Below are 5,855 nucleotides of genomic sequence, written 5' to 3'. Positions count from 1 at the left end.
TGTAACTTTTTCCTTTTATTTAAAATTGCTCCCACCTTTTCTTTTTGTCTTGTTCTCCTCTGTCCTTCGTGCCATTCCCTACTGAGGGGGGTATAACACACAGAGGTGTGTTACTCTGACCACATTTTTATCCCTGCAGGGATTTTTTGTTCCTCTCCTTCCACATGTTCTCAGTTGGGGTGCAAAATTCTCCAAAGATAGAGAGGAAAGGCTTGCAGCAGGTCCTCAGTGCTTTCCCCTGCAGAGTGCTCAGTGTGTGCATGTCTCTGGATTTCTGTCAAATTCATTAAATCTCTGCTGGCAGTGCTGGCATCTCTTCTCATGACAGCATGGGCTGCTCCTGTGTGCAGCCCCTTTATAAAAGTTATAAAGTGTTTGGGGGAACACTGGGCTGGGATGTGGAAGATTGCTGTGGTAATGGAGAAGTGATGTTGGACTGGGAGGCCAGAAAAGTCTGTGTGTGCATGTTTGTGTGTGTGAGAGAGAGAGAGAAGAAAAATTGAGGATAAAAACAGGGAGAGAGACACCTAGAGGGAAACAGTCCTTTTCCTGGTTGCCTTTGGATAATCATTCCTTGAAGAAAAAACAGGGAGGAGGGAGTGAAACACAAAAGAAAATGACAAACCGAGCCCTAGGATTTTAAATTAAAGCCAGTCCATATTTCAGTCTTTCCTCTTTTCTGTTTGGCTTTGGCTTGCTGGCTGCCTTTGTAAATAAACACACTGGTAATAGATGCTGTTGAGTGTGTCTGCTGGCTTGGCTGCAAACACTTGACTTATTAGTGCAATACAATGGGAGGTTTTATAAAACCACAGTGCTCTCAGTATCTGTAAAAAAATGGTGTTTCCATCTAACAACTTTCAGCTGTTATATCTTAACCTTTTTCCTCTCTGCCTCTGACTGGCATCTATGTGCTGACACTCCCTCCTTGCTTGCTCCATTGGAGATTGGCTTTAGCAAAGCAATGAAAAAGGAAAGTAAATGAAGCTGCTGGTGATCCTGGCAGTGTGACTGATTCTCCCAATCTGCACTGGAGATCTTGAAGAAATGGCCTTTCTCATGCTATCTTGGTATCCCCCTGTCTAGCTGAAACACAAAGCACAAAAACAGATTATATGATGCAACAAATTTCATCTGCGGCATTCAGGCTTGGAGTGCAATCCTCCTGCTTTCTCAGGAGTCTTGTGCTCCCTGCTTAGAGCTGCCTCTGCTTGGAAAAATCATTGTTCAAATCACTGCAAGAGTTTTTCATCACTTTTGGTCATGAATCGTAATTTGGGGTCAGATGTAGGGTCATAAATGGATGAATTTTTGGATGGTTTTTTGTTTTTATTTTTCCTAAATACTGTTCCCTGTCAGTAGCTCTAAAGAGCTGATGGCACAGTGAGTGGCAAGGACAGAAACACTCACTCCCAGCTGTGCTGTGTGTGGGTGTTTAGACAATATCTGGCTGGCTGGGAGCTGCTTTGGGCTTTCTTTGGTGTGAAAGTGAGGGAACAGAACCCTCTGGGCTTTGTTCTTCAGCCAGGTGGTTTCTAATCTTTGCTGCAACAGTGGCAGTGGGGAGGTGGTCCCAGCTGTGAATGGCTGCTTGATTGGCAGCCTGTCCTGGCTGATGGATCCCATCAGACCTGACCCACGGACCCAGTCAACAGCCCAGCCACACACCAATGGACCAAATGCAGCCCTGCAGCCTTGGCCTTGAGCTTCTGAAAGCAGGACCTGTAAAGGTGTGGTTTGGGCCGTTTAGAAATTGGACCTTTAGAAATACCCACCTTTTGGGCTGTTTCTGTAAAATCCCAACAGACAGCATCCAGAATCCAAACTATTTAGGTCATACTCTTGGCTTCCTCTCTGCCTAAATCCAAAGCTCTCCAAAGGAAAACCTAACCATGCAAACAGAAAAGGGGCACTTTGTATTTCTGAAGCGAACACTTTCAGCCTTGGCTGGAGCTTTTTGGGACAGGAATCGCTCAGGCCATGCCAAAGCCGGATTGCTGGGACCGGGATGCTGTGGGGCCAGCTCTGAGATCGAGATGCTGTGGGACGGGGTCGGGATGCTGTGGGGCCGGGATGTTGCGGGATCAGGACGCTGTGGGATCAGGATGCTGTGGGGTCAGGACGCTGTGGGGTCGGGATGCAGTGGGGCAGGGATGCTGTGGGGCCGGGATGCTCTGGGATCAGGGCCTGCGGGGCCGGCAGCCGCCGCCCTCGCCACAGGCACGGTCCGACCCTTCCCGGTCCACGGAAAGCGCTGGAGGACGGGAGCAGGGCGGAGCAGGACGGAGCTAGGAGGACCCCGTGTGTCCGGCGATCCCAACTACAGGCGGTGTAATTCCCTGTGCGGGCGCTGGGAACAATTTCTCTCAGGGCTCCTGGTTGGTTGGGCTTTTTAAACTGTTTCACTGCGTCCCTTTTTCTTTTTAGAGGAGAAAGCATCAAGGAGGCCTGGGCCATCTCTAAAGTGTAACTGGGTTTGGTTTTCTCCTGCACTTGGAAGAGGGGATGTGGCAGCGGCTGATGTGCAGCCAGGGAGTGACCCACGAGGGGATGCCCGGGGTCTGACCCAGGAGCAGGGCAGGGCATCGCCCCCGGCCCTGTCCGAGCAGCAGCCCCCTCTGAGCAGGGAATGCGAGCAGCACGAGGTGCCGCTCCTGGCCTCGCTGAACAGGGGACCATGGTAGTAATGTCGCCCAGCCCCCTGAAATGTTCCCATGCTGGCCTCAGGCTGCAGAGCTTGGGGACAAGAGACTCTAAATGAGTCAGGTTGGTCCTGGAGTCTGGCACGAGGTTTGGGAGCTACTGGGGAGCTCTCAGAGCACCAGGGACACAAGAAACAAGAACAGCCTCACTTTGATACGTTCATGTGTGCACAAATATACAATGAAAATAATGATTATATTATAATGTATAATAGAATTATTCCTGGGTCAATCTGTGTATTATAAATTGAGAGATTACATTTGTATATGGTTATAATACTTAATAGACATTTGGCTTATGTTTGTCTACATATGTGGTCTGTACACCATCCCATTTATTATATAAATACTCATGTACTCCCCAGCATAAAAGAGAGTACCTTCTCTTGCTGCACTGCTGAGCTTTGCCACGGCCCAGCATGGCTCAGGAGTTAATGAAGAGCCAGCCCCTTCCTCCCATTGCCTCCAGCAGCTCCAGCCTTCTGAGCACTCTGCCAGTGCTGTGGGTTTGCTGTGCTATGGAGCTCCTGGCCCCATCCCTCATGGCCCATGTGGAGCTGTTGAGTTTCTCCTTCCACTGGAACAAAATGGAGCTTCAGTGATCAGGAGGTTTCCTTCCAGACTTTCCTGTGCACCACGGATTGGATTGTTTACCAGCTGGAGGATTAACTAGACTGTCGTTGAAGAGCAAAAAAAAAAAAAAAAAAAAGTGTTTTCAAGTATGTCTTGGAAGCAGTGTCTCCCTTGAAGGAGGCTTTTCAGACTTACTGTGTTTGCTGGCTAGCACTTTGCTTGTCCCTGGTAAGGAAGCTCCATCTCAGAGAGTTTCTGGAAAATTACTGTGTTAGGATGGAGGCAGTGGGGGGAGAAAAATAAATGATTTGATTATCCCTGAAAACAAATCCCTGTTCCCATCTTCATCTACAGATGGTGACAGTCCCTTCTTTGCCTGCAAAGAAAAACCCTTATGAACCCAGGAATGGGGGAACCCCTGACTGCCCTTCCTCCCTGGTTCATCTGGGATCTCCCCAAGGTCCCAGCAGCCAGCCCAGCACCCCAACAGACGTGGTGCTCCGGGGCACCCACCCCCTCCCAAACTCCTGTGCTCTTCCTCAGCCCCATCCCACAACACTGACATCAACCTGAGATTTAGTTTATTGGGCACAGCTAGTGGCTGATGTCAGGAGTGAGCCTACCTGCACTGCTAATACAGTGGGAATTAAAACCATGGGACGCTAAAAAAATATATATATATTGTTTCACTGCCCACTACTAGAGTCTAGATTGGCTGCCTGATGGCTGCACAGCGTTCAAAACCAGCCAATCTCATTCTCTGCCAACACTCCACATTTTCCTTTATTCCCTCTAAAGATTACATCAAGGTAAGCCTTCCACAAGCATCTCAGAGCACTGGATGGGTTTCTCAGTCCAGGACCAGCACTGAGCCCAAAGGGGCAGGTCAGCAGCCAAGGACTAAAGAGCAGCAAGGAAGAAGCTCTCTTCTTCCACCTCCTTTTTTAAGGCTATTGCTTATTTGGGAGCTGTGAGGACTAAATACAAGTAAAAGCCACTGTTGGCTGAAGCTGAGGTGCTGGTGTCTCTGGCAGGGTGGGTGCAGCCCAGTGACAAGCTGGGCACAGTAATGACACAGACAGCAGCAGAGAGGCCAGGCTGGCAATGATTTCCCTGCTGGCTTAGACAGAAATCCCTGTGAAATGTCCCCACCCTGTCTGGGCTCTGCTACCCACACAAGTCTGCTCTGAAACTGAAATTTGTGGAGGAAAAGGGAGTCAAACAACCCCCTCCCCAAATCTCCTCCCTGGCCAAATTGCTCCACCACAGCACCACAGGGAGCATAAAACCAGGTAGGGCCTGCTGCGAGGTACTGAAAATTCTTAGAAGCTGAGGAGCCTGCAGGTATTTAAGCATCAAATTTCTGCTTTTAAGGGAAGAGAAGGGGAAGGATGCCTGGACAACTCAGGGGCTTCTGGCCCTCCTGGGATGGCTGCGGCAACTGGTGCCAGGGGACAGAGCAGTGCTGCCCACTCACTGGGAGGGCTGGGGCTGCTTTCTTAGAGGAGCAAGTTCAGAGAGTTACAGGAATGCTGATCCAAGCTGTGCTCTGGGGTTACATATCAGCCTTGTTAGCAAAGACCCTTTCTCATTTGCACAGACAAGAGGAAAGAGTAAACAGGCTGAGCAGCCAAATAACTAGCCTCTCACTGCCCTTAAAAAAAAAAAAAAAAAAAAGGAAAAAAATCCCCTTTTATTGAAACCATTTCCTTTGGTTATATCATTTTTCGAGGCTGGAAGCAATTTCAAGTCTTAAGTGCATTCCCTGCACTATGTCCACAGGCACAAGGCTGATGCTTGGCTGCCCACCAAGGGGTGCCCTGGCGAGCAGCACGTCTTGCTGTGCCCTCTGTCATTTCCCCATGCCAGCCCTGAGCCCCAGTGCCTCCTGCAAGGGGGGAACCCCCAAGCCCAGCACAGGCAAGGTGCAGCATGGGTCACCTTGGCACAGCTGAGTCCCACAAGTAGGACACAGATGGCATCCATTACGTGTTCCCATCCCTGTCCTCTGTCAACAGTGACAACCAGATTAAGCCGAGTTCTGCCCAGAAATCCCCCAGTGAAGGGACATGCCAGTGCCAGGGCTTTGCTGGAGGCACACAGCAGAGAAGCAGCTGTGCATTGGGCACTGGGATTTGATGCTGGAGGAGTGTGACTGGCGTCCCTTGCACCAGTCACTGGCTTCAGTCTAGGTATTTTGCAGGACTGGAGGAAGCAGGGGCAAATCTGTGTTATTAAGAGAAAAGCAGAAGGAGTTTCACATGTTCAGGATCCTGTAGAGGGCTGGGGTGCCCCCAGCAGCCTTACGTGGTTCACAAGAGCAGCACAAGCACCAAGCTCCAGAGAGGACCTCTCTGAGGTGGTGGGGACAATGCAGCAAGGAGGAGGAACATGGTGTTGAGGCAGGAGGAGTTACTTGCCAGGACTGCTCAAGCCAGTGCCAAATTTGAGCTATTGAAGCTTTACAAAGCAAAGCATTAAGCTGAAGTTATTAAAATATATACATAAACATCCTCTAAGGTGCTCCTCAAACTGGGACTGGCAGTCAGATGCTTTGCTTTCCCCACAGGCTGCAGCAGG

This window comes from Pyrgilauda ruficollis, unplaced genomic scaffold (genome assembly GCF_017590135.1).
Source record: "Pyrgilauda ruficollis isolate IOZ18807 unplaced genomic scaffold, ASM1759013v1 scaffold10, whole genome shotgun sequence".
Lineage (NCBI taxonomy): Eukaryota > Metazoa > Chordata > Aves > Passeriformes > Passeridae > Pyrgilauda > Pyrgilauda ruficollis.
The sequence above is the reverse complement of the archived record's forward strand: the minus strand, read 5'-3'. Positions refer to the sequence as shown.